Raw genomic sequence first — 27,047 nt, 5'->3', positions numbered from 1 at the left:
ACGGGAAAGGATACCTCGGGGGTTACTGTCGGCTTCACAGCATGCGTACTTCAAGGGCAGATCGACGGAAACGGCTCTCCATTCGATTGTAAAGCAAATAGAGGGGTCCCTAGAACACAAAGAGTATGCTCTGGGTGCCTTTCTAGACATCGAGGGAGCTTTTAACAATGTCTTACCGGGGGCAATCGAAAGAGCTCTGGTGGGTTTAGGAGTCGAGGCGGCTCTGGTTGAATTTATTAGCAAACTTCTATGCGGCAGAATTGTTGCAGCGGAGTGGGGAGGGGCCATAATTAAGAGGAAGGTGTGCAGGGACACGCCACAGGGGGGTGTCCTATCTCCTCTCCTCTGGGTTGTGGTAGTCAACGAGCTTCTTGTGGAGCTGGAAGCCAATGGTTGTCGGGTGGTTGCCTATGCAGATGACCTCGCTATCCTAGTCAGAAGCAAATTTCTGGGCACCCTGCGCGATGTTCTGCAGGGCTACCTGGATACTGTGGCTAGGTGGGCTGAATCATGTGGATTGGCGGTCAACCCGGGAAAAACGGAATTGGTCCTTTTCACAAGGAGATATAAGATGCCCGATTTCAGAACTCCCTCGATTGGAGTGGTACCGTTGGTACTTTCTGATAGGGTTAAATATTTGGGGATTGTTTTGGACAAGAAACTGTCCTGGAGACCCAATGTGGAAGATCGGGCCAGGAAGGCCGCCATTGCCTTGTACTGCTGCATAGTAGCTATCGGGAAGAGATGGGAACTCTCGCCAAGAATAGTACACTGGCTTTATGAGATGGTGGTCAAACCGATTCTGCTATATGGAGTGCTGGTCTGGTGGAAAGCACTGGACACGGCGAGCACCTCCAAAATGTTAGTGTCAGTGCAACGGACGGCGCTGATCGGTATCAGTGGTGCTCTCAGAACAACACCTACCTTGGCACTGAACGTCATGCTGAACATATACCCAGTAGATATTGCGGGAAAGGCTGCCGCGGCAAGGTCGTTGGTCAGGCTTCGTGATATGGGATATAGACTTTCTGACCGCGGACACTCTAGCCTTCTTACCAGTTTCGACTTCATCCCGGACAAAACGGACTACTGTATGGCGATAACTGCTCCCTATACAACCTTCACCCCAGTTATTCCAGAGATAGAGGATTGGGGAAGAGGAATTATCTGGGACATGGGACCGGTTAACTTGTTCACGTATGGGTCAAAGCTGGATGGAAAGGTTGGTGGGGGGGTCTTTTGTCAAGAGCTAAATTTAAGCCGCAAGTTTAAGTTGGCTGATCACTGCAGTGTATTCCAAGCGGAAATTGCTGCGATTAAGGATGCGGTGGATGGAATGCTATCCAGTGCTACCACGGTTAGGGAATTTAACATCTACTCTGATAGCCAAGCGGCTATCAAGGCCTTGAGCTCAACTAGAGTGCGATCGAGGGTGGTCTGGGAGTGCCTGACCTCGCTTGCAATTGCATCGAATTATTTTACAATTAAGATTATCTGGGTCCCGGGCCATAGTGATATCCCGGGTAACTGTCAAGCGGATCTCTTAGCCCGCATCTGTACAACTGAACCGGATGAAGATGGCTGTAGGGATTTCGGGATCCCGCTGGCCACCTGTGGATTGCACCTCCATAGCTGGGCCTCGAGTCAGCTCAGCAAACGTTGGGCGGATACCACGTCTTGCAGGGTAGCAAGATCTTTCTGGCCAAAAGTGGATGGCAGGAGGTCTGCTGAAATAATTGGGTTCACTAAGGCTCACCTATCAATGGTCATTGGAGTTTTGACAGGGCACTGTCCCATGGGTATCCATGCGGTACGTCTCAATATACTGGAAACTCCATCCTGCTGCAGCTGTATGGAGGATGATGAGGTGGAATCACCAAATCACTTTATGCTTGATTGTCCAGCTTTTGCCAGAACTAGGCGAAAGTACTTCGGTCGCGACTCACTTGGATCTCCCGAGGATATATCCAAAGTTGAGATCGGTATCATTCGGAGCTTTATCGTTGCTACCCAACGATTCTCTAAGTAGCTAGATCTAAGTCACCGTTATTTTTGGTGTATGTGGTATCACAACGGACCTTCGTGTTGTCCAAGTGAGCTATCCTTATCAGGGCAGCTACCACCTAACCTATCCTATCCTATCTTATTGTTCATGTCAAAAATTATTGGTCGGATATGATCGGAAGTGGTATCAACGGATGCGCGGATATGATCGGAAGTGGTATCAACGGATGCGCATCACTGCCAGTTATAAGAAACTAGTTGCGAAATTTAACTCTTTCTAACTGTTCAAAAGTTATTTTAAAAAAACCGACGTTTTCGATGTCACGGACTTTGCATAACCCAATTCACCAAGTTATTATAACAAAACACTAAAAGAAAAGTTATATAATAAATTTATATGCTCACTTTGCATATTTTTTCCAAAAAATAATGAACAATGAATTCAAATAAAATTACCCAAGGCGTTTCACATTGTCCTCGAGTTGTTAAAAAAAGCAAAAAAGGTGCCGATTTTTTTAAAAATTGTATATTGCGATTGGCTGAAAGAATAAGCCAAATCAGTGATGCAAAATCCTTTAGTAGGTTCTAGGGGCATAAACACTCCTTTGAAATGATTCTTACCTCATACTTAAGTTGAGGATATATGTACGTATGAGAAGGTTTTGAAAAATCATTTGGGCTTACATTCAAAAATCTGTTGTTTATTTGCGAAACTATATAATAGCGTCTGAAATGTTAATTTTAGTTTTCACACTTCATCCTTCAACACTCATGTCTCCCGGTTTGACATAAAGATGGCGGCCCTATCCAAAATTAGTCCCATGGAGTGAACCACATTGATTATAGCCTATCAACCAAGTTTAAATATCACCTACACGTTACGGCTCCTTTTACAAATGTGAATACGTAGGCACATATATGTATTTACCAGGTGAGGCTTTGCCCTTCGCAAGAACACTCAAAGTGGTGAAGCAAAAGCTTTCCCAAGACAGTCGAAATAATGACCGTGTGTGCTACTACCCTAACGTAGTGGACAGTCGAACCAGTCTGAAAACTGAAGCTACGCGGTCATCCATAATGGTCACTCGCTAACGTTTCAAGGTGTTTCTCTGGTGTAGATCGGCAGCATAGCGCGACAAAAGCATCCGTTGGAAAGTCTTCGGAGCTACACTTAGAGCTTCTAGGAAAATGACGTCGACGAAGGTATGAGTTCGAAGTCGCAGTCCTATAGATTCTGTGCTGGCATATCGTGTGAAGGTCAGGAGGCGTGGTAGCGACTGGTGGTCGGGATTGCTACTGTTCGCGCATCGGGAATTGTAGCTCTTAAAAATAGCTGAAAAAACTGGAGGCGCCCTGTGCCACGAGAGTCATGAGTATTAATAAACCATTAATAGCAACCGTAAGTCGCCGAAGCCTCTCTGGAGTAAGTGAACGGGGGACAACCCCTCCGCAAGGAGCTAGTCCTGAAAATTTTTGAATGGTCTGCGAGATCTTGAGGCAAAAACCCCGGATCTTTCCGAAATGGCCAACACGTTGATTTCCTTAAATACATAAAAACAAAACCTTTCCTAAATACTATTTTTTTTAAATAGAAAAATGAAGCTTTTTAAAGTAAGAAAAATGGCGTACGCCGGCGCGCCGTCCACGCCGCCGCCGATAAAGTGATCGGCGTAAACCTCTAACAGGTATAGCATAAAGCAACATAAATATTGGGGTAAGTTGTATACAGGTTTTGAACATATGTAGATGGCATTTAGCAATTCCAATGGTGACAGACCTTTATCAAAATTTGCTTCGTAAATATGTTTCAAGTGAATTATTTCGCATTCTGAGCTTTGAGAAATGTCCGACTTGTATTTCTCGACAAATTTTGCTGCGCTCGCCCGAACCGTAGTTTCATCCATGCCCTCAAATTTCCACAAAAAGGAAAACATCTCGCTCAAATTTCTCATAGCTGCACGTCGTTCAGTAATGCCAGTGATTACCGAATCAACGATCACCAGGAATGTATTGTTTTTAAAATCAGACTCTGAATCATCCGTAATCATCTCATTTAAATTATTTTCAGAACGTCTTATGGGTTTTCTCTTTCAAATGTCCGGAAACTTTGGCGAGATATTCAATTGAATAGCAACTGTTTTGCATTCGTTTAAAATTGTTTCCCATTGGCTCCTGATCAACTTCAAATCAGCTGATAAGGTATCTAGATGTCGGACCTCAACATCAATGGTGGCGTCTCTAGCTTGGGGGACCACGCTTCTTTCATTAATGGTAGTCAGTATTTTCAACCAAATTCAGTACATTCGAACTTGTTGATGTACTTGAGAATGCCGCTAACATCGCCGTATGCTTACGCAGTCAAATTTGGCTTTTGACATTTTTGTACAACTCCGAAGAAAGTAATTGCTGCCGTACAACATTATGCAGCATCAAGACCACATAAATTGAGACTGTGGGTTGCACAAGGCGAGTGATCATCATTCGAGTTTTTGTCGAGAATGTGACCTAGTGCTCCGTTGTAAGCTCCTTTCATATTGGCGCCGTTATCGTACCCTTGTGCACGACAATCTTTTAATGGGATTTCATGTTTACCTAGAGTATGGCAAATTAGATCAGAGATTTTCTTACTAGTCTTTTGGTTACAATTCACGAAAGCCAAACACCGTTCTTGAATTGTAAAATTTGTTGCTTTCGAATTGAAATGGAGTTAGCGCAAAATGAACGCAGTCAACCTAACTAGCGTCAGGCATAGCATCAACGATAACAACAAAATACTTGGCTTTCTTCCCTTGATCTAATATAGTTTCCCTCACGTGCTTTGTACAGATTTCTATAAACTCTTTCTGAATATCTGGGGAAAGATAGTGAACTTGTAAACGTTTGTGCTCCTGTTGTGAAATCCTAACTTTCTCCAAATGATCTCTAAGTATCGGATCATTTTAGCTTATGAGATCTTAGATGCCCAAAAAATGTCCATCGTTTCGCTCACCAAGATATATACTTTCGCCTTTGAAAGCTAGGCCTTTTTCACCCAAAAATAAAATAGTGTCCAAAATTCTATACAAAATTTCTTTCCACTTTTGAGTTTCAGTGCTTAGCTGGTCATTGATAAGTGTATCAATTGTAGCCTCCTTTTGAATAAGATTTTGTAAAGATCTCCATTGAATGTAAAATTTAATGCGATCTTCAGTATTTTAGTGTGATGGCAGTTTATCGTATAGCTCCTTCCATACCTGGAATTTCGAATATACGCAACAACAAATTGTACATATGTCGATTTAAAGTATTGGTGCTTAACAGACGACATGGTAGGCAATAAAAAGCATTGAAAGCACTCCACACTAACCAGTCACGTTCCACTTTCTCTCCATTTGGCAAGATTCTGTTTAACAAAGAGTTAGGAAATGCCTCGTCATGACAATCACGTGGAAAAATAACAGGACACTTTTGATTACCTCGACGAATTATTTCGTTGAATTCTTCAGATCGCAAAAACTCATTATTAACGGTACTGATATCGAAGTCGTTTAAATAATCTGTACTTTGATACAGAGTTGGTGGTATTGTTGGAAGAATTTTTGAAGATGAACCTTCATCAGTGTCGCCGCGAAAATTTTACGATTTCGGATTCATGTAAACATACATTTTTGTTTGATGTTTTAATTGTCTCCTCAGCCCCATGCAAAAAATCATTATCAATATTCGTTGCTTTTGAAATTCGACTTAAAATTTGCACATGGAACAACTGAAGACTCTCCTGTATTAAAAAAAAAATGCTTTAGTACCGTTAAATCGCAGGCCCCCTGAGAAACTCATTTTTGTTTGATGTTTTAATTGTCTCCTCAGCCCCAGGCAAAAAATCATTATCAATATTCGTTGCTTTTGAAATTCGGCTTAAAATTTGCACATGGAACAACTGAAGACTCTCCTGAATTAAAAAAATGCCTTAGTACCTCTAAATTGCGAGCCTCCTGAGAAACACATTTTTGTTTGATGTTTTTATTGTCTCCTCAGGCCCAGGGAAAAAATCATTATCAATATTCGTTGCTTTGGAAATTCGGCTTAAAATTTGCACATGGAATAACTAAAGATTCTCCTGAATTAAAAAAAAATGTCTTAGTACCAATAAATCCCGGGCCTCCTGAGAAATCCCGGGCCCGGGGGAGTCCCCCCACCCCCCCCCCCCCTCCTCTCGTCAGGCCTGCGAATAATTACATATGTAAATTTGCTTGCTAAAGAACTGCGTTTCATTAGGTACACAGTAAAAAAGTGTAACAAAATAAATTTTTATATATGTATGCTTGAAATATGCAGGATTTATTTTGTTTTCCAATATGTTACACTGTGTAACAGCCGGCTTGGTATTGAACCAAAATCACTTTTTTGTAGAGATTGAGGCTTATGTAGACAAAGTACAATCTCCGTTTTTTCGAAATTAGCGTCCAAAAAATAGATATCGGCCTTGTAATTTCGAAATTCTACATTTCGAAATTTTATTTTTTTTGCTAACGCGTTCAGCAAATTAAAAAAGTAAAAATATGGTCATGGGCTGCCTTTTTCAAAGTAGTCTATCATGGGACTATCTTACTTTTCATCTCGTATAACAGCTGTTATACTAAATTTCTCAAAAAAGAAAAAAAAAAACAACCCTTCAAACCACGACCACATTTTTACTTTTTTAATTTGCTGAACGCGTTAACAAAAAAAAAAAATAAAATAAAATTTCGAACTTCGAAAAGTGATATAATTTTTTGGAGGCTAACTTCGAAAAATGGAGATAGCACTTTTTATACTTAAGCCTCAATCCCTCAAAAATGTTGGTTTGGTTCAATACGCAGAAAAAGAGTTTATTTTGTCGCATAGTGTTATTATTATATTTAGTTTTTTTTATATATTTTATAAGTAAGTACTAAATATGCTTGGAAGAAAAGTCAACCACAGCTGCTTGTAATCTTATGCAATAATTTGGATCCTGCAGATTATTAATTTTTCGTCTGTTCCAAAATTTTAAGAATTCGTGATGAATACTTTCGCCAGCTTATATTATTATAGATATTCTCTATTTCCTTACAATCTCGCAAATCTTGCAGCAAATAAGAACAAGGAAAATTTGCTGTGGCTGTTTGTTGCCCGTTCACGAGAAGTAATAGTTTGAAGTCGGACACAAATTTTTATGGAAATATCATTGATTTTTATGAGAACTATTAATATTTTCAAAGATTCGTAGGTCTCTTTGATACGCGGTACAATACCTAACATAATCAACTTGTGTACATCCGTACACTTGATAATCTTGCTCTTCTTTCATGATGAACCTTCTTCATGTAGATTTTCAGAAAAGTTATTTTCTGGAATAACGGATATACAAATTTTAAAGAACCCTTGTCCACCGTCAGCCATAACTTTGACTGAGCAGTTACCAATCAAACCACGTCTATCGCATACATTTTCTAAAAGTTCTTCCGCGTTACCCCAGAAAATATCCCTGTTTTCCTTAACAGAACTTTTTTCAACATCAAAGTCTAAAATATCATGCCTGTAAAAGTCTTTCAATAAAGTAGCTTTTTCCGACACTTCTTTTTGAAAGAACGCTGGCCCTGATTTTCGGCCACAATTTTGTTCAAATAAGACAACTTAATTTTTGCATTCCTCGTCCTGAGGTTCTAGACTCGACTTGATGGTTATGCAGCGTTTCAGCTGGAAAATCGTTGGCTTTTCGACCTCTTTCAGGAACACTCTTTTTTGAGTTGAGTAAAGATTCAGAGTTTTTGGAATTTTTACGACTTCTTGACTCTTCTTAACCCCCGTGATGCTTGAGTGCTGAGATCCGTACATTCAATTGTCGCGATTAATTTTTATCGCTACTTCAAGTGTTTTACCAACACGTAGTTTTTTTCATGTCTATTACTCCCTTATGTAACAGCTGCATATGAAATTGTTTTCTCTAGATGACCTGGTTTCCTTTATAGACATATATCTCCATAGTTAGGCAGGATCTTAAACGGTCTTCTATCATTATCCCGTGCATGGTCTTGAAGAATTTGACGACAGGTTACGCAGATACTTGGAGGGAACTGGGGGTTGGATAGATCGAAATCCGCGTTTATAAATTTTTTAATGAGTAATTCATGATTCTCACTGATGCGAAAATCTTACAATTTCTTCGAACCGAGATTTATTTTACGACCACAAGGAGCACACAATTTCTTCCCATTCTGATTATGTTCTCACTTATGGTCACAAGGGTCTGGCATTTTCGAAAAGATAATTCACACAGTTTGAGCGGCAACTTGATGATCTGATCGGCTTCACAACTAGGGATATACTAAACAATCAAAATATTCATTGCACTCGTGTTATATTCTGCCTCTGGGTTGGGAAATGACATTTCATGAATTGTACTAACCCCACTCAAAAATCGTACTTTTTTCTTTCAAATTGTACTGAATTTTTTTGTGTATGGATTTACATATATTGCACTATTACTCATTTACTTTTTTTTTACTTTTTAGTACCAAAATAAAAATACGTGCTTAAGGTATGTATTCATTTGAAATTAATTTTTCTTTTTATTTAGAAAGAATAAGAGTTTTTGAAAACATAAATATTCTTTTTTCATAGATAAAACATACATAGGTATATTTTAAATATTTGCATATATGTATGTATGTTTGTTAATCAAAAAACTTTTCATCCTCGTCAACGATTAAACTTTGCTCACGACTAACTCCCTTATCAATTTGCATTTGCATTACAACATTGCCCCTGGTCTTAATAATATCATTTGTATTTATCAAAGAAGAAAATGATTCAACAAGTAAACGATTTCTAAACCTGGTTTTATTTATATTCTGTATCGAAAATATTCTTTCAACATTCGTTGAAGAATGTGAAATTGATAAAACCCCCTGTGCAATTCTGTATATATGTATTTGCAAACAACGGCTCGTTCAGTTCATTTTTCAATAATCGCACCTTTGCCCAAAACTCAGAAATGGAATGATTTTTAAGAGCACGCAATTATTCGTGTTCTGACAGGGCTCGATATTCCGAATTAATTTCCTCGATTTTATCAATTTCACATTTAGGAATAATTGAGCAACCAGTGGAACAATGCTAGTTACTTCTCCTCAAGGCCGTAGCCGGGGGGGGGGGCGTTACGGGGGTTTGAAATATTGAAACAAGTATGCTAATTTGTATTTCTACCATGTTGAAAACCATAGTTTAAATGTCTTCCAAAGCAAAGACAACCAAATGCATATTGTGTTAATATGTTTTACCATTGACCACACCTAAAATAAAAATTAAAAGTTAATGTTGGGTACGCAGAACAAAAGAAAACGCTCAAGAAATTGTTTTATTTTTACTCTGCCAGCAAAATTTGACGCTATTTTAATTTGAAAGTTTGTATGAGGCTTATTTTTGGCACCTTCAAAAAATGCTATAGAAAACCTTCCTTTTTCAGGCCAGATGCAGCTGGAAGGAAATTATAAAAAGAAAACCAGCAAAGAAAGCAACATACGTACCTTAAAAGAAAAATAACGACAAATTTGGCTTGCACTGCAAAAATAAGATAATTTCTTGAGAGCCTTGACAAAAATAGAAACCCTTGAATTGCATGAAATTTAGAAGCAAACTTTGTCCCACGGCATTTCGTGACGCTAGATTCAATGCTATCGTCTCCGCCGGGCAAAACACGCTAAATGTGTCCGCATTTTATTTTTCGTTAAAATATTGCGATCAAGTTTTTTGTTCTTTAAATTTCATATACAAATATTTTTCCAAGCCTTGGTTTAAAATCAAGTAGTTACTAAAGTCGTTTATTAGTCTATCTGTGTAGTTTTTTCATCTTCTTATTCTCTTTGCTTCTTTTCTTTCAAATGGCCACTCTAAATGTAAAGCACGACGAAAATTTCGCTTCTCAATGTGTTTGATATAGGCGAAATAGTTGGACGTAGTTTGAGCAATGACAATACTCAACGAAAGTCATTGTGTTTATACCTTTAATTGAACGTACATACTTTTCATTACAACCATGCATGATAGCAGCGAGTGAATCCTGATGGTCAGCTGATTTTTGTTTACATTTGCATTACAAAAAAATAATAAAGTGAATTGAATTCTGAGTCTAAAATGAGTGTAAAACGAAAATCGCTGCTCGATTATGGTTTTGAAAGCAAAAAAGTTGAAAACGAAAGTACTCCTGGACAGCAGGAAGTCCTCAAGACATCAAGTCAAGTAGCTAGTAGTTCAGAAACTGTATGGCATTCAGATATGAACATCATGGACATTGGTGGATATTTAGGAATAGCAGTAGAAGATAGCAAAAAATATGACCTTCTTACTTCGCCGTGGATACCTGAAGAATCTTGTACATTTGGAATCTAAAATTTCAACATCATTGGTTGAGAAGCTATTATCTGCAATTAATACTATTTTATGTTTATATAGTTGTGACAATTCTATAGATATGAATGGCTTGTTTATACGCAAGCCAAAGGAGCAGGTGCATTGTGCAAATATTGTGCTCTTTTCCCCCATGAATATGCCGGAAAAGGGAAACACCAACAGTTGAACTCATTTGTCACTAAACCATTCCAAAAATGGAAAGATGCCATTGAAAACTTTGAAGCGCACTCAAAGTGCCAATATCACGCTTCTAGCATTATTTATGCTAATAATTTTATAAAAGTTTGGACAAGGGCGGTACCTGATATACGATCGCATATTGATATAACATGTATGGAGCAAATAAAATCGAACAGAAGTAAGCTTGTTCTAATTATTGAGGTGATCAAGTTATGTGGTCGGCAAGAACTAGCTTTAAGGGGAACGGATGACTGTGGAATGCTTGCTAAAGAGCAGGAGCACAATGATGGTAATTTACGTGCACTTTTGCGTATGAGAATAGCTTGTGGCGATGAAATTGCGAAACATCATTTTAAAAATGCTGCTAAAAATGCGAACTATTTAAGCCCGACCATTCAGAATGAAATAATTGCAACTTGCGGACAAATAATTTAGCGTAAAATAGTGAAAAGGATAAATATGGCAAAATCTTTTACGATTTTAGTAGATGAGACAACAGATATTGGACAAATTGATCAAATGTCTCTCTGTGTTCGTTATATTGACGTTGGCGATTCTGAAAAATACATTATGCGTTAGGACTTTTTACAATTTGTAGCTTTACAAAATACTACGGGCCATCATATTGCAGAAGTTATCTTAAAAACCATAAGGGCAGTAGGTATAGACGGAAAATATATGATAGGGCAGGGATATGACGGCGCAGCAGCAATGAAGGGGAGTTTCAATGGAGTACAAGCAATTATAAGAAAATGTTTTCCTGCAGCAGTATATGTACATTGTTGCTCTCACTCCTTAAACCTGGCATTGGGACATGCTTGTGAGGTGCATTACATTCGACATTGCTTAGGTATTGTCAAGACAATTACGTCCTTTTTCAAAAAGTCTGCTAAAAGATCACTAAATTTAACTGAAAAAATCAAAACAATATTTCCGCAAACTAAATCTAATAAGCTAATTTCGTTCTGCCCAACTCGTTGGGTGGAAAATCATGATAGCTTACTCAGGTTTAAAGAAATGCTTCCTGCAATAGTTATAGCTCTTGAAGAGTTACTTCTTGACCCAGATACTGATGCTTCGTCTAAGGCCAGTTCGTTTTAGAAATCTGTAACAAGCTGCGAATTTGTTGTGAGCTTATTTATGGCATCAACGGTGTTCTCGTTGACTCTGCTATTATGTTATACTGTTTTCACACAGAAACTTAATGATCTAATTTCACCTGCTAATGAAATCGTAAAATTTTTGCTTTCACACAGAAGTAACTGCTCGATTAGTATGAAGGATGAGACAGACAATCATGGCGGAACGATACAAGGTGGGAGCATGGTGACATACCTACAAACAAAAAAAATTCCATGTACTTGTAAATTCTATGGACAAATGTCAAAATCGTACTGCGCCGGTAGTTGATGTATCAAATCAAATAAAAAGGGCTATAATCAGCTGTTCGATGCGGCCACCTTGTATCGTTCCGCCATGCAGACAATGACATTTGCTTTGAAAACTAAGAAGCGGAAACGGAAGTGGAACGCTGCCAACAGAGTTGCATTGTGCTTTTGACTTCATTAGGCATTCGATTAGCTACTAATGAAATAATAATAGATTCGAATTTTGTAGGGAAGATTGAGCTCAATAAGCGCCTTGATGTAGAAAACTGCCTATATTATTCAATAAGCCGTCTGTGTGAAATCAGTATAAGACTTTGCAATCAGTTTCATTGGATTTACCAAAAGCAATTGAGCATATCGAAGTCGTGTTGCAAGTCATTAACGATTTTCGCTGCAATATAGATAAAAATTTAGCGAAGTATTCGGAGAAGTACGCCAGCTTTTAACGTCCATTAATGAGGAGGTAAAGCTTCCACGTATCGCCTATATCCAACTAGAGCGAACGGGAATTAGTACAGGAGATCTTGAAGCATATTTTAGGGTGACTATTGCTATTCCTTTTTTAGACGATATTTCTGTGCTTAACCGTCAAAACAAGTTCTTTTGATTAATACATATTTTAATTCTTCGATAGGTGGTGCTTTATGCTAGATGTTTGAAGCTTTATTCTTTTTCCCATTTTAATTTTTAATATACATCAGCGAGTGCGAAGTTTTCACATTAATTTAAGAAACTAACTGATTTTTGATAGTTACTTTTTTTTTTAATCTACCACGAACGAAACTGTTATCTATTTTTTATTACTTTTTTTTTAAATATATAGGACATTTTTTAATTTGTATCTCTTGCGTTTCTTAACTTGGAATATTTTCGTAACCGAGCCAAGTTCTAAATTTCTTATGATGCAAATCTGTTAAACCCGAATGTTTTAAAGAGTTTTTAAGACACGAACCAATTTTCATAGTTATAACTAGCCAAAAGATACTAATTTTTCTGTTTTTCTCTACTTACGTTTCATTCTGAAATTATACTTTTTTGAAGGCTTTGAAAGAAACCCTTAAGCTTCAATTAACTTAAATATTGTATTGGTTCATTTGTCTGTTTCTTACAGATGGTCACCCAAATCGATACAGCACTATTTTTAAATAACTTTAATCTATAAATACTGTACCTGTTTAAAATGAATTTAACAAGAACTACCTACGTTTTAAACCTCAAATGTACAAACATATATACATATATCTGAAAACCCTAGTTTACTACCTTGCCAATGGGGGTGTTTTCACATCCCAAAATCAAGCTGATTTTCCTCTATTTGACATCACTTTTCTCTGATTTGACCATATGTATGCATGCAAGTTTCAGTTGAATTCGTTTTTTTCTTAAACAATTGCGACATTTGAATTTTTTAAAACTGACTTTAAACTCGAATCAGCGACTTTGGTTTAAAGCTCTTATCAAAAACACTTGAACTACTACGCATATGGAAAAAATAGGAGTAACAAGTAAGGAAGGCTAAGTTCGGGTGTAACCGAACATTACATACTCAGTTGAGAGCTATGGAGACAAAATAAGGGAAAATTACCATGTAGGAAAATGAACCTCGGGTAACCCTGGAATGTGTTTGTATGACATGCGTATCAAATGAAAGGTATTAAAGAGTATTTTAAGAGGGAGTTGGCCATAGTTTTATAGGTGGACATCTTTTCGAGATATCGCCATAAAGGTGGACCAGGGCTGATTCTAGAATTTGTTTGTACGATATGGGTATCAAATGAAAGGTGTTAATGAGTATTTTAAAAGGGAGTGGGGCTTAGTTCTATAGGTGGACGCCTTTTCGAAATATAGCCATAAGGTGGACCAGGGGTGACTCTGGAATTTATTTGTACGATATGGGTATCAAATGAAAGGTGTTAATAAGTATTTTAAAAGGGAGTGGGCCTTAGTTCTATATGTGGACGCATTTTCGGGATATCGTTATAAAGGTGGACCATGCGTTTGTACAATAAGGGTATCAAACGAAAGGTGTTAATGAGTGTTTTAAAAGGGAGTGGGCCTTAGTTCTATGGGTTGACGCCTTTTCGAGATATTGCTTTAAAGGTGGACCAGGGGTGACTCTAGAATTTGTTTGTACGATATGGGTATCAAATGAAAGGTGCTAATGAGTATTTTAAAAGGGAGTGGGCCTTAGTTCTATAGGTGAACGCCTTTTCGGGATATCGTTATAAAGGTGGAGCAGGGGTGACTCTAGAATTAGTTTGTACGATATGGGTACCAAATAAAAGGTGTTAATGAGTATTTTAAAAGGGAGTGGGCCTTAGTTCTATGGGTGGACGCCTTTTTGAGATATTGCCATAAAGGTGGACCAGGGGTGACTCTAGAATTAATTTGTACGATATGGGTATCAAATGAAAGGTGTTAATGAGTATTTTAAAAGTGGGTGCGCCTTAGTTCTATGGGTGGACGCCTTTTCGAGATATCGCCATAAAGGTGGACCAGGGATGAATCTAGAATGCGTTTGTACAATATGGGTATCAAACGAAAGATGTTAATGAGTATTTTAAAAGGGAGTGGGCCTTAGTTCTATAGGTGGACGCCTTTTCGGGATATCACCATAAAGGTGGACCAGGGGTGACTCTAGAATTAATTGGTACGATATGGGTATCAAATGAAAGGTGTTAATGAGTAATTTAAAAGTGGGTGGGCCTTAGTTCTATGGGTGGACGCCTTTTCGAGATATCGCCATAAAGGTGGACCAGGGATGACTCTAGAATTTGTTTGTACGATATGGGTATCAAATGAAAGGTGTTAATGAGTATTTTCAAAGGGAGTGGGCCTTAGTTCTATAGGTGGACGCCTTTTCGATATATCGCCATAAAGGTGGACCAGGGGTGGCTCTATAATGTGTTTGTACAATATGGGTGTCAAATTAAAGGTATTAATAAGAATTTTAAAAGGGAGTGGTGGTAGTTGTATATGTGAAGGCGTTTTCGAGATATTGACCAAAATATGGACCAGGGTGACCCAGAACATCATCTGTCGGGTACCGCTAATTTATTTATATATGTAATACCACGAACAGTATTCCTGCCTTGATTTCAGGGGCTTTTGATTTCGCCCTGCAGAACTTTTTCATTTTCTTTTACTTAATATGGTAGGTGTCACACCTATTTTACAAAGTTTTTTTCTAAAGTTATATTTTGCGTCAATAAACCAATCCAATTACCATGTTTCAACCCTTTTTTCGTATTTGGTATAGAATTATGGCACTTTTTCCATTTTTCGTAATTTTCGATATCGAAAAAGTGGGCGTGGTCATAGTCAGATTTCGGCCATTTTTTATGCCAATAGAAAGTGAGTTCAGATAATTATGTGAACTGAGTTTAGTAAAGATATTTCGATTTTTGCTCAAGTTATCATGTTAAAGGCCGAGCGGAAGGACAGACGGTCGACTGTGTATAAAAACTGGGCGTGGCTTCAACCGATTTCGCCCTTATTCACAGAAAACAGTTATCGTCCTAGAATCTAAGCCGCTATCGATTTGCTGTTTAAAAGAAGTTAACTTTAGCGAGTCTGACGCAGAAGAACTTGAAATATATAAAGATATAATTGACACCGCAGCAATTGCTTCTGAGTTCACTTTATGGAAAGCAAAATGGAGTCAAGAAGAAAGTTGTACACGTCCATCATCTGCTATTGAAGCTTTAGACGAGTGCAATAAAAAATGTTTTCCAGCAATATATTCTTTGCTGAAAGTATTTGCTACAATTCCCGTCACTACATGCACATCGGAAAGATCTTTTTCAACACTGAAGAGGTTGCAAACTTTTTTGAGAAATTCCACTGGAGAGGTAAGACTAAATGGCTTAGCCATAATGAGTACACATCGTCGGTTTCAAATTGAAACAGACGAGGTGATAAATGACTTCGCCGCTAAAAAGTCAAGACGTCTTAATTTAATATTAAATTAAAATAAAATTTTTTCTAGATAAGTATGAATATACAATTAATGGGCCATGTGAATAAAAAAATTAGCAAACGATTTTACATAAGTTATCGGAAATCCGACATAATTTTTGTATGGAAAAAGCTTTAAAATTTAAGTAAAAGCTAGGGAAAACAATTTGATTGTTTTATTTATTCACTTGGTTCAATATCGCCAAATATTTTATTTTAAAATTTTCTTACTGGGGCGTTATTTCAAGTTTTATATTTATTTTAAATGCATGGCTACATGTATACCTATGAATTTTTGTTACCTTAATTGTAATAAATAGTAACGAAAAACTAAGCAAAGCAGCGTGTTATTTTAATATTGTGTAACGATTTTTGCAGGAATAGAAATTGTGAGATAGGCAGCCTTCAACAAAAATCTCAGGTAACCGTTTTTAAACAAAAAATCTGAGATCCGACGTTTTTGAAAAGATAACCCAGATATAATTAGCTTCCACTCAGCCGGCGCAATAGTAACTTGAACAAAGTTGTTCAATATGTAGTTTGAGGACATACCCCTCTTTTTGAACCAGAGCTACAAAAGTACTATTTTGTAAAAAAAAGTCCTGGTTACGGCCTTGCTTCTCCTGATAAAACAGTTTCAGGAGCAAGCTTTGTGACCCAATTCAAAATTTCATTATCAAAGTCAAATTTCGTCTCTTGGTTTTTACAAAACTCCATGGAAAATGGTTTGGTGTTTAGTTTAAAATTTTGAATATCATGTTTTTCCAATAATTTTTTACAAATGAATAGATACTTCAGCGCCACAATATATACTATCAATATCCATATGGTTTTTGTTTACATCTATTTTAGAAATAGTAGTGTTATCCAAATATTCTTTTTGATTTCAGTGAAAACAGGTGGGCTTCATACATATGTATGCAGGTACATATTACTTCAAACTAATTATTGCTTGAAAAATCGTATGTGATAAAGAGAGACAGTGCTAATCGAACTACTAGTGCAAGTACACAGATGAAAAGAACGTTGTCGTTTGTTTGAAAGAAGGTTGCAGGTTTACCGTGAGTACCTGTCTTCGAAGACCTAACCTCACGTATGCACCAAGTACACGGGTCAAAGCAGGTCTGACCAGCCCCCAAGGCTCGCTTACCTTGGTACCAATCGATAATGTGAGTGGACACATCATCACCTTGGTGGGGTTGGATGCCTATCTAACACCTCTTCCATTCTATGGGTCATGGCACCCGGTTTCAATGCAACTCCACATTCGGGCTGACCAACTCTTACTGCATTCGGATATCAACCACATCCACCACGATGCTCCCAAAGGGGCCAACCGCAACCGAACAGAAACGGAGCAAGCTCCGCGGGCTATCTGTTCCCCGTGGTACCACTTTAAAGTCTTGGTATGACTTTCGCAGTCGAAGCCACTTCCGGTTGAGTATCCACCTACTCCGGGCCGGCCGCCTAGGGGTGAGGTGCGGTTAGAACCCCCCCCCCCCCACATCCACGGACACACACACGAATTAACACCTCCAAAGCATACCTATTGAGCAAATCAATAGTCCGACTAGTAGAGAGCGCTCCACTCACATCAACCCTTCCTTCTTCAACATTAACTCCACAACTACCCAAATCCCTTATGTCCGAGTACTCCGGGCACTCGCACAACACATGTACCCAATCCTCACATACAGCCCCACATACACACCCCTCCGTTTCGCTCAAGCTCCTCTTATGCAAGAATGCATTAAGAGGACCATGACCCGTAAGCAGAAAACCCAGGCTCAGATTAAATCTGAAGTCTGGATTTTCCGCCACAAATGAAACGTCCCGGATGTACCCGTACGTTACCCTACCGTTGGGACTATTGTCCCAGCGCTCCTGCCACTTCCCTCTTACCACCCCTTATAATCGACGGCTATTTTCTAACCATCCACTCTCCACATTATCGTCGGCGGCCCATTCATCCTCCAATAGCGGCAAACTTGCCCTCCTTCTCAGCCTGAAGGAAACAGCGAGCTGTATAGCCACCAGGTCGAGAGGGGGTGCACCAAGAAGCACCTGCATCGTATCCGTAGATATGGTACGACACAAGGACAAGCATGGGAGCATCATGCATAATGCCGGCACCATATGGTGGCACCAAAAGTGGCGCATGCTACGAATAGGCACCGATATATTGTACGAACGGCACGGCGACTCAGGCCCCAGTCACTTCGAATGATACGTCGTAACCCCCGAAATATTATGCATCTTGTCCCTGAAAGCATCCAAGTGTGGCAAGAAGTTCATTCGCTCACCCATTGTTAGCCCCAGGTATTTGACTTTCGTCGCATATCTGATGCTGACCCCGCCGATGCGGACAACCGGTGGGCGATTCTGTGACAATCTGCCCTTAAGCAGCATCATCACTGTTTTGTCCACCGAAATCTCTACGCCAACATGGGCGCCCCAGCCAGCCACTATTTGGCATAGGGACTCGCTGGTACGTTCAATGCTGGCGTGAGAATCCCCCTCCACTAATAAGAGGAGGTCATCCACATAGGCGCAGAGTTTGCAAAGATGCTCGAGTTGCCTTAACACGGAGTCCATCATAATGTTCCATATATATGGACCACAGATGGATCCCTGCGGACAACCTCGAGCCACCTCCCTTTCCACACTTTCACAGGCACCAACGATAGTAGCTCGTCTGTCCGAGAAATAGCTCTGCCACAAAGCAATTTCTGGGCAGCCGAGCTCCACTAACCTCTCGATAACCCTGTCCCAGCGCAGGAAGTCAAACGCCCCCTTGAAGTCAATAAATATGCCAATGACATATTTATTGGTGCTTCTCTCAACACAGTCTTGGACATGCATCCAGGCGTCTTCAATGCTGCGTCCTTTCCTGAACCCAAACTGTCTATCCGACTGATTACCCCCAACTAGCTCCTGAAGACGCTCAACCATAACCCTCTCCAGCACTTTGCCAAGCACTGGGAGAAGGCTGATACCTCGGTATGACCGAGGATCAGACCTTATTTTGTCGGGCGACCTCAAGAGAACAACAACCCTAGCAGCTTTCCACTCACGTGGGAAGTAACCCTCCCATATGCATTTATCATAAACGGCTTCCAAGTATTCCGGAATAAACTCCCACAAACACTTGCACATTTCTCCGTTTATCCCATCCAAACCCGGAGACCGTTTAGACCTAACCAGGCCAAATGCATATTCCAGCTCTTCAACTTCTAGTGGAGGTACAGGTACATCCTGCGCAAGGGGAGGTACCTGGACCTCCGCCCTAGGAAAGAACCCTTCGATAAGCAGCTCTGAACATTCCCTCCATGTTAATATTGTTCTTTCGCCTACACGGAGGGAATTAACTTCGGTCTGGCGGCGACCCCTACAGATCTTGTAGACCTGGCCCCAGGGGTCGTTGGAATTTTCTGACACGAAGTTGCGCCATTGTTCTTCTTTCACCTCTACAATCATTCTCTTATATTCACGCGTTTCCACACTTAATTGACTTCTGAGCCGGGACAGACCATCGGAATCAATATGCCGGGCGCGTTGAAACTGACGTCTCAGGCGCCTGACAGATCTCCTCTTCTGGGTTAGCTCACGCGTCCACCACCTGACACGATGAAATCGCTGCTTCTTCCACCTTTCAAACATGCTGTCATTGACCCGCCAGATACAAGCATTCAAGAGGGCAATCTGCTGATCTACTGAAAGCTCTGCAAATACATCGGGGGGTGAAGCAGTCACCTCCTGCTCGACGTTTAACCCGTACAGAGTCCAATTCGCCCCGGCAGTACGCCACCCCACTACGGAAGGCGTACCAAGCATATCCGGGGTGGTACGGGGAGCAACCACAATCTCAATGAGATTATGGTCGCTTATCCCCTCACCCCCCCCCCCTTACTCTCCATCCGCAACTGAATACTCTCGCTGCTGGCTCATTCATAAGGGTGACATCTATGTCACTCTTACCCATGGGCCCATCGAATGTGTATCACTCACTCGGTTCATTCAAGACGTGAACTCGAGCAGTGAGTACCCACTCGCCCAACGCCTCTCCCCGTCCATGACTAGCATATCCAGGAGAAGTCCTGGATATTTTGCTATGCCATATAGGGGATACGGCATTGGCATCCATACCAATAATAACTGGCATGCTACTCCCTAGTAGTAGCACCGTATCGAGGTATTGGATATATGGTTCCATGGGTTCACCAAACTTACAATATATACTTGCAAAGACGGCTCTGCCAAAAGAGCCCTCAATGCTCACACATACTCGCCAATCAGACGCATTCAACAACAATCATTCATAATTAGGCTCATTCACCACAACTGCAGCATTGGCCGGAAGGTCACAAAAAGACCTAAACCCTCCAGGGAGACCTCTCACCACACCATTGGTGGTGTAGGGTTCCTGAAGCAGGGCAATACTGCAACTCTCATCAGCCATACGCGCCCCAATTCACACACAACGGACTACGCTCCCTAGCAATTGAGTTGAAGAGCTAAACCCATTAATGTCTCAGCTGTAGGTTAGGTTCTCTGGCCGAACCGGGAAGGATAACCACTTGACGTAACAGCGGCCCGCATCCAAGAAGCGGACATTAACTTTTCCGGTCCCTCCAGGATGACATTGACCGTTGTTCCATCTGCGTCCGTCTTCCAGAGTCGACTGATCAGCCTAACCTCAGACTTCTGGCAATCAGGGTCGACCTTCGTGAGGTTCAGACGATAAACCTCCTCCATGAATTCATCAGGGGATATTTGGGCATAAACCCCCCGAATGACCACCCTGGTGCCTTGCTTCTTATTCTCGCACACTTCTAGCCCCACCTCAGAAAACTTCTTGTTCGCAAGGACTTTGTCCCGCTCCTCCTTGGAGGGTAGCCGAATGACTACCCCACCAGACCGCACAGGTCGGACTTTGCATCACCTAATTCACCAAGTTATTAAAACAAAACACTAAAAGAAACGTTATATAATAAATTTATATAATCACTTTGCATATTTTTTCAAAAAAAAAAAAAAAAAAAATTATCCAAGACCTTTCAAATTATTTTCAAGTTGTTAAAAAAAGCAAAAAAAGTACCAATTTTTTTTTTATTTTATATTGCGACTGGCTGAAGGAATAAGCGAAATCAGTGATGCAAAATCCTTTAGTAGGTTCTCGAGGCGTAAACACTCCTTTGAAATGTTTTTTACCTCATACTTAAGTTGAGAATATATGTATGTACGTATGAGAAGGGTTTGAAAAATTACTTGGGCTTACATTCAAATTGTTTATTTGCGAAACTATACAATAGCATCTGAAAAGTTATTTTTAATTTTAACACTTCATCCTTCAACACCCAAGTCTCCCGGTTTGACATAAAGTTGGCGGCCCTATTCAAAACTATTCCCTTGGAGTTAATTACATTGATTATAACCTATCAACCAAGTTTAAATATCACCTACACGTTACGGCTCCTTTTACAAATGTGAATACGTAGGCACATATATGTATTTACCAGGTGAGGCTTTGACCTTCGCAAGAACACTCAAAGTGGTGAAGCAAAAGCTTTCCCAAGACAGTAGAAATAATGACCGTGTGTGCTACTACCCTAACGTAGTGGACAGTCGAACCAGTCTGAAAACTGAAGCTACGCGTTCATCCATAATGGTCACTCGCTAACGTTTCAAGGTGTTTCTCTGGTGTAGATCGGCAGCATAGCGCGACAAAAGCATCCGTTGGAAAGTCTTCGGAGCTACACTTAGAGCTTCTAGGAAAATGACGTCGACGAAGGTATGAGTTCGAAGTCGCAGTCCTATAGCTTCTGTGCTGGCATATGGTGTGATGGTCAGAAGGCCTGGTAGCGACTGGTGGTCGGGATTGCTACTGTTCGCACATCGGGAATTGTAGCTCTTAAAAACAGCCGAAAAAACTGGAGGCGCCCTGTGCCACGAGTTTCATAAGTATTAATAGACCATTAATAGCAACCGTAAGTCAACTTTGTACGTGTCCGCCAAGGAGCCACAAATGATTTAAAGAATTTGTGTTCGCGACGATTATAGAGTTAACCCTAGGTGAAACTACGCTTTGCACCGGATATGCAGACAAAAGTGTGGCTATTTTATGTATCTCTATTTCTTTTCAGCAGACGCAGCAGTACCAATTCCAAAGACCGGGGCTAGGTTCGAAGCCCCTCTGGAGCAAGTGAACGAGGAAAAATCCCTCCGCAAAGAGCTACTCCTGAAAATGTTTGAACAGTCTGCGAGATCTTGAGGCAAAAACCTCGGATCTTTCCGAAATGGCCAACACGTTGATTTCCTTAAATACATACAAGCAAACCCTTTCATAAATACTATTTTTTTAAATCGAAAAATCAAGCTTTTTAAAGTAAGAACACCGGCGTACGCCGACACGCCGCACACGCCCCCGCCGCCGGTATATAATAGAGCCTGCGCCGCCGCCGCCGATTAAGTGATCGCGTAAACCTCTAATATAGAGGTCTATATCTGTCTCGATTAGGTTATGCCGTTACGGATTACCGTTATGCGAACAAAATTAATATACTCTGTGAGCTCTGCTCAGCTACAAAGCTATGATTTTTCCATCGAGCATTGAAAATGTAGTACCCATGGAAGTGCTGACGCACTGTCACGAAGACCATGTAGTTTGGAATGCAAACACTGTTGAAAAGCTGATGCTAAGGAAGACATCATAGATGTCCGGCTTATGTATATAACGTGTTCGGATGAATGGGACATGGAACAACTAAGGAAGTTTCAGCTAGAAGATACAAATCTGTCACATGTTATGCAAGGGCTCGAACGAAACGAAATACCAAATAGAGAGGGGAAGTCAGCAGAGAGTCCTATTGTGAACAGTGCAACATTTTAGTGTTTATATCCGGTTGCTTGTATCGAGTATGGAAGAGTGAATATGGTCAATGTAAGACGAAACTGATAGTTGTTCCCAGGAAAAGGATTCCTGACGTTCTCAACGAGCAACATGATGGTCCAAGTGGAGGTCATCTGGGAATCGCGAAGATGCTCGAGAAAATTAGCAGAGATTCTATTGGGTTGGTTGCCGTCAGCCACTGAGTGGATTGCCAACTGCGAGGTTTACAGCAGTGCGAAAGGGCCCAAAACACGAAGTCATGGCCAGATGAAGCAGTATAACTCAGGTGCGCCATATGAAAGGATCGCTATGGATGTCGCAGGACCATTTCCTACTAGCAACTACGGAAACAAATATGTACTGGTGGTTATGGATTATTTCAGCAAATGGCCAGAGGTACACTCAATCCCAAATCAAGAAGCGGAAATAATAGCAGAAGTTTTTATAAACAATTGGGTTGCAAGGTGTGGTGTACCAATGGAGTTACATTCCGACCAAGGCAGGAATTTTGAATCAGTTGTGTTCCAAGAAATGTGTAAAAAACTGGGCATTCGAAAAGCACGGAGAACTGCATTGCATCCTCAGTCCGATGGTATGGTGGAACGATTCAATAGAACCTTGGAGGAGCACTTAAGGAAAATAGTCGAAAAGTTCCATTGTAGAATAAAACAATTTAAAAAAATTAAAGAAAAAAAAAACTTTTTTTAAAAATAAGCTTTTATTATTGGTTAGTAAAATTAACTAAAAAGTAAACAATAAATTGACTCTAAAGAAATATAACACTTTATAAGTTCATTGTAAGCTTTAACGATAATTAGGCTTTTTCGTCTGCGACAAAAGAATTCTATATTGTACATAATTATATATTTTTAACATTAAAACTTTACACCTAAATTATTAAACCTTACAGTTTATATCACAGTTCTAATTGTTCTAATAAAAAACGTGTTGAATTTTGATGGTATAATTAAGAACATTTAGGATCTCCTTTTCTTGCTATCGCAATGTAACACGCTTTTATTAGAACAATTAGGACTGTGATATAAACTGTAAGGTTTAATAATTTAGGTGTAAAGTTTTAATGTTAAAAATATATAATTATGTACAATATAGAATTCTTTTGTCGCAGACGAAAAAGCCTAATTATCGTTAAAGCTTACAATGAACTTATAAAGTGTTATATTTCTTTAGAGTCAATTTATTGTTTACTTTTTAGCTAATTTTATTAACCAATAATAAAAGCTTATTTAAAAAAAATTTTTTTTTCTTTAATTTATTTTTTACTTTTTAGTTCGTTTTATTAACAAGTAATAGAAGCTTGTTCTTAGAAAAGCCTTTTTCTTAAATTTAATTTAAATAGGAATTTTTTTAAATTTTTAGTAAGGTAAAATATTGTTTAAATTAGCTACGTAATCTTTACTTAGTTATTTGTAACGTTTCTCATTCCATCCATTTCTCTAATGCATCAGCTTACTTTTTAGTTAATTTTATTAACCAATAATAAAAGCTTATTTTTAAAAAAGTGTTTTTCTTTAATTTTATTTTTTTTCTTTAATTTTATTATATCATAATCCGAATATATTGGGGCATATTCATAATCGAAATAAAATGTGACTAAGTTAGTTGAAGCATTTTTGACAGAGAGCACATATAAAATTGTGTCAAACAGTGTTAAATAACTTAACTTTGCCTATGCCGCGATCAGTTTACAACTACTTATTGCAGATCTCTCATCTGTGAGTTAAATCCGTTTTAAATTAAAATTGCTACTTTCGCTTAGCTAAAATTCCATCGCCAAAAATCTGTAAAACAAAATCAAGTGCGCAGAAAAGTATGCAACACTTACCGATAACAGCCTCGGCGTTAGCGTTCGTTGTATCACAGAATTTTTACACTTTGAAAATGACGGCTGTTGTTTGCAAGGTTGCATTCCTTTGAGTCTTCGTTTTCACCATCCGGATTAACAAAGTCATGAGCTTGGACATTCGTACAATTTTAGTGATGTAAATTGCATGGCGCCAGCACCAATGCAGTGCCAGCTCAATGGTAGCTCATTGACGTAATGACTCCAATCGAATTTTTGACGCTACTTAGTAGTGAGTGCGTAGTACATTTCACTTGCGCTATTGAGTGAAACGACTTTTGTATGTCAGGCACGAGTTTGGTGTTATTGCTAAAGTGCTGCTAAGTTGATGGAATGTCGCTAATTTCCTTGCGATGATCAATATATTGTCAATATTTCGTTCAACGGACACGCGAAATTGCCACATCCGCTCAAATTTTCCAAGTTTTTCCATTCTTGATTTAACTTAAGCTGTTATGCCAATATTTTTCAGCCAGCTTTTTTCAAATAGGTAATTTTTCCAAAAGCAAAATAAATTACAGAAAAGATTACAGAGTTAAACAGCCTTAAAAATTCAGCTATGTTGGTTATACACAGAAATACAACAGAGGGTTGTGTCTCCGCTTTTCGCAAGCGTTGAGATTCACCACGCGTGACACGCGACTTAAGAAAAACACATTTAAATTTGATTTATATTATATATATATTTTAATTTCAATTTGTGTTCGCAAAGAAAATTATACGTCTATTCACTCTTAAGTGCAAAACTTGATTGATCTGTGTCAATGATAAAGATCTGTTAGAGGCTGAGAGAGCTTTTCTTAAAACGTTATTTTAAAGGCAGATATTACTGTTGTTTGAAGTATATAAAAATGGGAAATATTGTAAAGTGGAATACATGAAAATGGAATTACATATAGAGGACAAAAGTAAGAGCTTACATATATTAAGTATTTAAAATAGGGTGAATAGTTATTATATGGACGTAACTCGCGTGATTCACCACGTCCAAATATCACAATCCACGGATAGGTACCGGCGGGTTTGTATGGGACTTAGGCTGTTATTCCAAAGTAAATACAAATCTTTACCGATAACTGTGTTATCGATTAATTTATCGAATTCTAACAAAGTAATATTGCATTGTCATCGGAGTTATACATTTGTGCAAAATTTCAGCTCAATCGGATACCGGGAAGTGTATCAAATTTAACTTGCAAGATTCCATTACAGACAACAAAAGTGAAACTAAATAAAAGCTTATAAAAAGTTTTTAAGTTAAACGGTTTAATTGAAAACAATATTTACATGAAATAATAATGATACTAAAAGTTAGAAAATAAATAGGTAGGTCTTAGTTACTAGTAATCACACTCCTCATCAATCTAGGGCATTGATCAGACAATTAAATAAAAGCGTTGGGCGCGTGCAATTTCTAAAAATGTGATTTGTAGCATAACCTGATTAGGGTTCAGTTGCTCTTTTATATTTTACGCGTCCAACGCTTTTATTTAATTGTCTGATCAACGCCCTGGATTGATGAGGACCTACCTAATTATTTTCTAGCTTTTAGTATTATTATTATTTCATGTAAGTATTGTTTTCAATAAAACCGTTTAACTTAACATTTTTGTTTTTATTATTTTATTTTCAGGTTTTTAGTCTTTATTTAATTGCCTATTATTTCTCATTCTATTTACTTCATTTAGTGACTCATTATTACAAGGACTTTTTCTTTTGTTACAATCTAAGTCCTCAATACATAATCCTTCCAACGACCTTACTCGACTTTGCGCCATGTATGCTTGTCCCTCCTCCAACTCCAAAATATTTTGATGTCATTTCTAGCGGACTTTATGTAATATTTGTTCCAAATATGGACCAAATCGGACCACAAATAAGATTTTCTTGAATACCTCGATATTTGCGCCACCTAGCGAAGATTTTTTTCATAAGTCGCTTTCTGTTCTTGTATGTATTATGTGTTCCAAATATGAGCCAAAGAGGGCCACAAATACGATTTTTGTGAATATCTCGATCCTTGCGCCACATAGCGGGGATTTTTTTCATAGGTCGCCTCCTATTCTTCTATGTATTATGTGTTCCAAATATGAGCCAAATCGGAACACAAATACGATATTTGTGAATATCTAGATCATTGCGCCTCCTAGCGGCGATTTTTTTCATAGGTCGCTTTCTATTCTTGTATGTATTATGTGTCCCAAGTATGAGCCAAATCGGACCACAAATGCGATTTTTGTGAATATATCGATCCATGCGCCACCTGGCGGCGATTTTTTCATAGGTCGCTTTCTATTCTTGTATGTATAATGTGTTCCAAATATGAGCCAAATCGGACTACAAATACGATTTTTGT

This window comes from Eurosta solidaginis, chromosome 2, assembly GCF_040869045.1.
Source record: "Eurosta solidaginis isolate ZX-2024a chromosome 2, ASM4086904v1, whole genome shotgun sequence".
NCBI lineage: Eukaryota > Metazoa > Arthropoda > Insecta > Diptera > Tephritidae > Eurosta > Eurosta solidaginis.
Note: the sequence above shows the minus strand (reverse complement) of the source record.